Below are 6,653 nucleotides of genomic sequence, written 5' to 3'. Positions count from 1 at the left end.
ATATGAGGGCAAGATTAGAAAATTCACAGATAAACAGAAATTGAGGGAATTTCTAAACAAGAGACCAGATTTTCAGGAAATACTAAAGGGTATGCTAGAGCCTGAAAAGAAAAGACAGGAGAGAGGGGCCTGGAAGAGAGTCTAGAAATAAAGATTATATCCATAAAAGTAACTTAAAGTGTCAAAAGAGTGGTGAAAATAAATTATGACAGACAAAACTCAAATAGTCAGGAATAAACTTATCAAATGATGTAAAGCACTTGTATTCAGAAAACTGCAACTCAATGTTAAAACAAATAAAAAAAAAAAAAAACCCTAAATAACTGAAAGAACATTCCATGCTCATGGATTGGAAGACTAAACATCATTAAGATGTCAATTATACTCATTTTGATATACAGATATAATGCAACCCCAATGAAAATTCCACCAGCATCATAAAAAGGGAAAGTGAACCCTCATCTCTAGACTTTAAATCATAATACCTACCCGTAGTGGTAAAAACAACATGGTACTTGCCTAAAAACAGACACAATAGACCAATGGAACCAAATTTATGGATCAGAAACAGACCCTCAAAGGTATGGTCAAGTGATTTTTGACAAGCCTATCAAACACACAGTTTGGGCAAAATAATCCGTTCAACAAATGATGCTGAAAGAAATGGACATCCATAGCTGAAAGAAGGAAAGAGGACGACTAGCTCACATCTTATGCAAAAACTAACTAAAAATGAATTGAAAAACTAAAAGTAAAACAAGAACCATAAAACTTCTAGAAGAAATTATTGTAAAATATCTTCAGGACCTGGTGGTAGGTGGTGGATTCTTAAAGTAGGTAAGAGAAGGACTGAGTGGACTACTGATGTTTAATGTATGTAAAAGTTTTAATTATCTTTACTGTAAATTGCAGAAATCTATAGAGTGGATGGTAAGACACAGTGAGTAACAGCTAGTTTATGAATAGGGATGTGACTAAAAATGCTAGTCTAGTTATGTGAATAACAATTGACAGAATGCTTGAGAAAAATCTAGGAAGTGGATAGCACAGTAAACCAAGAGGTGGGTGAGAATTGTGGTTGATGGTAGATGCAAGACTGTCCCTTGTTAGCTAGAACAAATGTATATCACTACTGCAGGGTGTTGGGAATGTGGAGAAGCATGGGAAAATACACCTGGAGTGACCTATGGATTGTGGTTAGTAGTAATAATATAATACTCTTGCATCTATGTGAAAGATGTACTGTCTTGATACTGAGGCAGTATGGAATATGTCAGCCAAATGTACACTATGGACATGGCAGTAATCAGATGATATTATTTTATCTGCTGCAAATGACACACCACATTGTGGTATGTTGATGGAGGGATGTTGTTTGGGAATTCTACATATGTGCATGATTGTTTTATAAGTTTACAACTTCTGTCATAAAAATATATATTTAAAAAATAACAATAGGGTGGATTGGGGGAAAAAACACACCAAATGTAAGATAAGATTAGTATGATTAGTAGTAAGATTTTGACAGTATTCTTTCATAGTTTGTTACAAACATCTCATGACAATGCAAGGTGTTGGTGGAGGGTTGATATATGGGACCCCTGTATGATGTTATGCATGTTTGCTTTGTAAGTTCACAACTTTTACTATACCCTTAATTGTCTATGCATGTTCATATATAAATGATGTAAAGATAATAATAATCGGACTGGTTAGGGGAAAATGTTTTGTTTACTAGTAATATTTTTACAATGCTCTTTGGTCATTAGTTTAGAAGATTTAAAAACAATGCAAGTTATTGGTGGTAGGGTGAGATGTTATATACATTTGATGTTATATATGTTTGTTTTTTAAGTTCATAACTACTATACATTTATTATGTATGTTTATGTATGAGTGATATATTTCAAGAAATTTTTTTAAAAGCCTAGGACAAGACAGAGAGACCGAAAGACAGGAAAAATTCTGCACACTGCATTCACCTTGAGCAGACCTTCCTGATAGGAGACTTGAAGCTCAAAAAAATCATGGTCTTATCACTAGCTGGTTAGAAAACCAAGAAAAAGACATCCCAGTGAGTAAATCCCAGGATTAACATTGTAAAATATTAAAAAGCACAGTTTGCAAGAAAAGAGTACAAGGCAAACAAAGAAATAGGAAATACTAGCCAATGCCAAGTAAGACGACAAAAACTCCAGAAAACACCAATGAAGAAGATGAGAATGTGTGCATACTTAATAAAACTGTTTAAAAAATGGTCTTAAAAATGTTAAAAGAGATAAAGGAAAATACAGAGAAAGAGTTACAGGATATCAGGAAAACAATAAATGAATGATAGGATAATCTTAGTTAAGATACATTTTTAAAAGGAACTAAAAACAAAAAACAAAAAACCCATGAGAGTTGAAAACTCCATACCTAAAGTGACAAATTCCCAGGAGGGATTCAAGAGTAGATTGGAGCTGGCAGAAGAATGGATCAATGAACTCAAAGATAAGATGTTGGAAATGACAGAAACAGAGGAGCAGAAAGTAAAAAGAATTATAAAAAGCAAAAAATAGCTAAAGAGACCACTGGGGCCCCATCAGCACCATCAAGCAAAATGATATATGCATTATGGAAGTTTTCAAATAAAGAGAATACAGCAAAAATTGGGCAGAAGTTATATTCAAAGAAATAATAAAGTAAACATCCAAAACTTAGCAAAAGACATGAACAGGCACATACAAAAGCTCAGAGAACATCAAACAGGATAAAAATGAGGAAAAATGCACCTCATCATAAATTGATCAAACTGTTAAAGGAAAAGGACAAGCAGAGGGCTCTGAAAGCTGCAAGGGAAAAGCAACATGTTTTGTACAAAGGAGTCTCAATTAGAATGAATGCTGAATTCTCTTCAGAAAGCATAGAGGAAAGAATGCAGTGGGTTGAAATACTTAAAGTGCTGAAAGAAAACAAATGCCAACCAAGAGATTTACATTCAGTGAGACTTTATTTAAAAAATGAGGGAGATGGACACATCCACGGCTCGATTCCCAAACCTGACTAGGCACAAGGAGGGACAGTGCTCCCTCACCCTATTCAGACAACTGCAGTCTCTTTCAGCCTGCATGGATGAGAATGTTGGGCACATTTGTGGCTCTATCCCCACCCCTGGAAGGGGAGGAGGAGGGCTGATACCTTGTCAGTCTATCTTGGAAAACTACAGATAGACTTGCCCTGAATGGCTTTCCCTGAATGGCACATGACCGCAGCTCTGTGCCTACTCCTGAGAGAGGAGAAAGATGGGAGAACCTTCATTGGTTCCTGGGGCAATGTGGACAGCTTTAGCCTCCATGGCTTACAGTACCAAACACATCCCCAGCTCCTACTTCACAACCAGCAAGGGAGAAAGGGCAAGAAACTGATGAAAAAGAGCTTAAAAAATTCTGACTGATTAAAAACAAGCCACTATAAATTCCAAATAAAGTTGAACCATCTATTAAAGAGGGACTGTAGCACAAAGCCAAATAAAACAGAAAATCCTAGAATAAAGATAGAAATTTGCCCATAATAAATACATCAAGAAATCAGATGCCAAGACAGCAACAAAAATTACATTTCATACCAAGAAATATGAATGTATGGCCCATAAAAATAAGAAACTAAGCCTCCAATTGACATAAAGAAGTTGAGACAACTAATCACACTTGTGTGAATAAATCTCCTTAATAAACTCAATGAGATGGCTAAAGAGATTAAGGATCTTAAGATGACGGTGGGTGAGCATAAAGAAGAATTTGAAAGCATACATAGGAAAATAGCTGATCTTATGGGAATGAAAATAACAATAAATTAAATTTAAACTACACTGGTGGTATATAACAGCAGATTTGCAGAGGCAGAAGACAGGATCAGTGAGTTTGGAGATAAAGTCTCTGAAATAGAAAATATAAGGTAAAAGAAGAGATAAAGAAAAAAATAAACAGGGACTAGGGAACTAAATGACAGCAAGAGATTCATTACATACAAGGGATGCTCAATAAGATTAAGTGCTGATTTCTCATCAGAAGCCAAGGAGACAAGAAGGCAGCATTTTGCTATATTTAAGATACTAAAAGAGAAAAACTACCAGCCAACAATCTTATATCCAGCAAGATTGTCTTTCAAAAGATAGGGTGAGTTCAGAATACAGACAAACAGAAAATGAGAGAATGTGTAATGAAGAGACAGGGTTTTCAGGAAATACTAAAGGGAGTGTTACAGACTTAAAAGGAAAGACAGGAGAGAGAAGCTTGGAAGAGAGTCTAGAAATGATGATTCTATCAGTAAAAGTGATTAAAATTGTAAAAATAGTGTCGAAAAGGAAGGAGACAAGGTAAGACATTATATATTAATAAAAGGGGCAATTCACCCAGAAGAAATAATAATCATAAATATATATGCACCTAATCAGCATGCTCCAAATTACATTAGGAATACCCTGGCAAAATTGAAGGGATAAGTAGCTATCTCTACAATAATTGTTGTTGGAGACTTCAATACATCTTTCTCAGCATTGAATAGAACATCTGGATATAGGATTAATAACCAGAGATCTTGAATAATATGATAAATGGACTAAAACCAGTAGACATATATGGAACATTACACTCCAAAACAGCAGAATTCTTCTCCAGTGCTCATGGAACTTTCTCCAGGATAAACCATATATTGAGTTACAAAACAGCTCTCAAAAATTTTTAAAAGATTGACATTATACAAAGCACTTTCTCTGATCACAGTGAAATAAAGCTGGATATCAACAACAAGCAGAAAAAAGAAAATTCACAAAATATCGAGATTAAAGAACACACTTTTAAATAATTAGCAGATCAAAGAAGAAATTGCAAGGGAAATCAGTAAATATATTGAGAAGAATGCAAGCAAGAACCCAACATATCAGAACATATGTGATACAGTGAAGGAAGTGCTGAGAGGGTCATAATAATTTTATAGCCCACAATGCATACATTAAAAAAGGAGAAAGAGCTAAAATCAATGACCTAATTACACATATGAGGGAACTAGAAAAAGAAAAGCAAACAATTCTTAAAGCAAGCAAAAGGAATGCAATAACAAAGATCAGAGCAGAAAAAAATGAATTTGAGAACAAAAAAAAGCAAAAGAAAGAATCAGCACAACCAAGAGTCCGTTCTTCAATAAGAGCAATAAAATTGCAAACCCTTAGCTAGACTGACAAAGAAGAAAAGAGTGAAGATACAAATAAATAAAATCAGAAATGACAATGGGGACATTATCACTGACCCCTCAAAAATAAAAGAAATTGTAAGAGGATACTATACTATGAACAACTGTACACCAATAAAGTAGACAATGTTTATGAAATGGACAAATTCCTGGGAACATATGAATAACTTACATTGACCCTAGAAGAAATGGAAGACCTCAACAAATCAATCACAAATAAAGAGATTGAAATAGTCATCAAACAACTACACACAATGAAAAACCCTGGACCAGGTGGCTTCACAGTTGAATTCTACCAAGAATTAAAAGAAGATTTATTACCAATCTTATTCAAACTATTCAAAATATTGAACAGGAAGTAATGCTACCAAATGCATTCTATGAAGCCAATATCACCATAATACCAAAGCCAGATAAAGATATTATGAAAAAAGGAAATTACAGACCCATTTCCTTAAGGAATATAAATGCAAAAATCCTCAACAAAATTCTTACCAATTGAATACAATACATTAAAAGAATTACTCATCGTGATCAAGTGGATCTTATACCAAACATGCAAGGGTAATTCAATACAAGAAAGTAAATCATTATAATACATTACATTAATAATCCAAAGAAAAAACCACACCTCATCTCAATTGACTCAGAAAAGACATTTTTAAAAATAAAGCATCCTTTATTGATAAAAATACCACAAAAGATAGATACTGAAGAAAACTGTTTCAATATGATAAAGGGCTTATATGAAAAACCCACAGCTAACTTTGTACTCAATGGAGAATGACTGAAAGCTTCCCCATTGAGATCGGGAATGAGAAAAGGAGGCCCACTGTCACCGCTGTTGTTTGATATAGTGCTAGAAGTTCTAGCTAGAACAATCAGACAAGGAAGAGAAATAAAAGGTGTCCAAATGAAAACAGAAGTAAAATTTTTCTATTCACAAGTGTTATGATCCTATACCTAGAAAGTCCTGAAAAATCTAAAGTTTCTAGAGCTAATAAACAAATACAGCAGAGTGGAAGGATACAGGATTAACATGCAAAAATCAGTTGTTTTTCTATACTCTAGTAATAAGCAATCTAAGGGGGAAGCAAGGAAAAAAATTCCATTTACAATAGCAACTAAAAGAATCAAATATTTAGGAATAAAGTTCACCAAGTGTGTAAAGCACTTGTATTCAGAAAACTAAAAGAATTCAAAGAAGAACTAAATAAATGGAAGTACAGTCAGCGTTTATGGATAATAATTCTAAATATCATTAAGATTTTAATTCTACCCAAACTGATATACAGATTCAATGCAATCCCAATAAGAATTCTGACAGTATTTTTTTAGAAAAATGGAAAATCCAAATATCAAATGTATTTGGAAGGGTAAGGGGCCCTGAATATCCAGCAACATCTTCAAAAGGAGGAATGAAG

The sequence above is a fragment of the Dasypus novemcinctus genome, chromosome 10 (genome assembly GCF_030445035.2).
Source record: "Dasypus novemcinctus isolate mDasNov1 chromosome 10, mDasNov1.1.hap2, whole genome shotgun sequence".
Classification (NCBI taxonomy): domain Eukaryota; kingdom Metazoa; phylum Chordata; class Mammalia; order Cingulata; family Dasypodidae; genus Dasypus; species Dasypus novemcinctus.
Note: the sequence above shows the minus strand (reverse complement) of the source record.